The following is a 2,633-nucleotide window of genomic DNA, read 5'->3' on the forward strand; positions in this document are numbered from 1 at the left end:
GGTCCGTAAGCTACTCATGGCGCCATTTTTAGATAATATTTTGCCGTTAATTTTTGGCTTTCCTCTCGCCCTTGCCCACAAATAAACGTTAATGGTCAGCGCGGAGTCCGTTATTTCTATAATGTGCAATATCGTTAACGAATGAATTCTGGTCCTTATTCGGTCAAGAATTCAATTTATTAACAACTAAATTAAATACATCGGACATTATAGACACTGACTGGATTAACAAGTAGAACACATTTCGACATTACTTTGGACGCAGAACTAATAATTGTGTTTTACAAACAGAAGCGACGTAAACTAAGTCAAATTTTATGCATCTGATGGAGCTTTAATTTTGAATGAGTGAATTTGAGAAATGGTTATTTTATCGCGGCACAATCTCATTAATGTGTAGGGATGGCGACGTTTCTATACTTTTTCCTTGTTCTTTCCTGTTCTAGTTAGCCGGCGTAGCGACCGTCAGCCGACGAAAAAAGCAAATAGGCCTATATCACAAAGGTGGAAAAGTCGCCATCTCTACATCTGAGCTACAGATTGAGCGTAGCCTACCGTTGGCGGAGCACTGTCAATGCATTGGTAGTTCTGTGAACTGACAAATAATACGCGATGCCAAAAATTAAAAATTGTGAATTTCATTGAAAATAACCTACAGGAAGAGAATTTCTCCTGACCAGCAAATACTTGAAAAAAGGTAACCGTAAACACATGAACCACGACAAAATATTTTGTGATGCGTGTGGAAAACATGGCAGCATCGCGACAGTCAGACTGCGTGTCCGAGGTTTGTTTATCTGTCGATGAAGAAACAAGAAATGGCGAAGTCTATACTTATAAACGAACAAGGAAAAGTACTGCGTTAAAAGCAAGGGCCGGCCGCAAGACGAGATGAAAAGCGAACATTCGTTTTTGATTGTCTTAATCACTTATCCTTATAACATAGCAAGTATTTGTGTATACAGCTATTCTGCCGACATTGCATACAAAAAAAATGTAATGTACGCTGTACCAGATATTTGTCTATTTGATAGTTGAAAAGCAAAAGCAAGATAAAACTGTCAGTTCCTCGATAGTATAGTGGTGAGTATCTCCGCCTGTCACGCGGAAGACCGGGGTTCAATTCCCCGTCGGGGAGGTTATTTTGTTATTTTATATCAGCTTTAGGTTATCATTGTTCATGGTTCGCTCTGTTGAAAAACAAAGAAAGATATATAAACAGACTCCCCAAGTTGCTGTGAATATTGACAATCGACCAATCAGATATAACCTTCTGAGCACGCTGCACAATTGACAGAAATTTAGTTTCCGTGTCCGAGCTCCGATGACGACGCAGTGTCGCTCGATCGAAACATGGTCTGCGGTGGAAAATGAACGAACACTGATCAGCATAGGCAGAGAGCAAAGACGTTATCTAGGATCTGGGCACAGAGTAACTAAACAAAATGTCCTAGAAATGGCTCAACATACCGTTGTACTATTGTCATTTTTTGGACACGTTGTCTTCTTTTTTCAGTTTATATTTCAGAGAAATAATGTTTCAAACAGTCGGATATAGTACTTACTAACTTATATACCAACTTTTCACTGCTGTTCGCTTTTTTGCGTCCACTAAAGACAATGTCTTGTTTCACATCTATCTCAGACGCTATGATCATTGGACTGATACCAGTCATAGTCCGTATGTGAGTATTCTGTACATACAAAAATACCAAGACGGACTTAGAATTTAGCGGAACAACATATTTATAACTGCTGTAGATTTGTAGTACAAACGTATGGAACTCAAGGAAGTGGAAGGACGACATCAGATAAACTGGTTATCACACATAACTACCACTAACCTCCTACAAGGCGCCTGACAGTGTGACATTTTGAGTCCACGACTCCTTTAAATTCATCAGAGGGCGAAATCTGACCACACTTTCTCCTCCGCTATAGTTAACAAGTTTGACATTCTACTCATGCCCACATACATGTAGGCATCGTGCAAGTGATGGAACAAGTTCACTGATGTCCTCCCGACTATTGTCCGACCAGAGGTGGATACATACATACATACATACATACATACATACATACATACATACATACATACATACATACATACATACATACATACATACATACATACATACATACATAAATACGTACATACGTACATACGTACATACATACATACATACATACATACATACATACATACATACATACATACATACATGCATACGTACATACATACATACATACATACATACATACATACATACATACATACATACATACATACATACATACATACATACATACATACATACATACATACATACATACATACATACATACATACATACATACATACATACATACATACATACATACATACATACATACATACATACATACATACATACATACATACAAAAAAGGATCAAATATTTTTGTCCCTTATTTTCTCCTTGTGATTCAAAATTTGAATCCTCTGTCGACGATAAAAGATAAGTTGGGGTCCTGACCATGAGCCTACGGGGTTATTCACATTTAGGAAAAGTACTTTCAAATCAACTTGCTGAAATTTACAGCAATAGTTGATCCACAACTAAGTAGACGGTGGGTGTACGACATAACAGCGA

The 2,633-nt window shown here is 37.7% G+C and overlaps 1 non-coding gene across 1 annotated transcript; it reads left to right on the forward strand.

Moving 5' to 3' along the window:
• Window positions 1-1,066: 1,066 nt before the first annotated feature.
• On the forward strand, window positions 1,067-1,138 carry Trnad-guc (transfer RNA aspartic acid (anticodon GUC)). Its single transcript has one exon. It is a non-coding gene; the product is annotated as a tRNA-Asp (tRNA).
• Window positions 1,139-2,633: the final 1,495 nt, after the last annotated feature.

This window comes from Ptychodera flava, chromosome 15 (assembly GCF_041260155.1).
Source record: "Ptychodera flava strain L36383 chromosome 15, AS_Pfla_20210202, whole genome shotgun sequence".
Taxonomy (NCBI): Eukaryota; Metazoa; Hemichordata; class Enteropneusta; family Ptychoderidae; genus Ptychodera; species Ptychodera flava.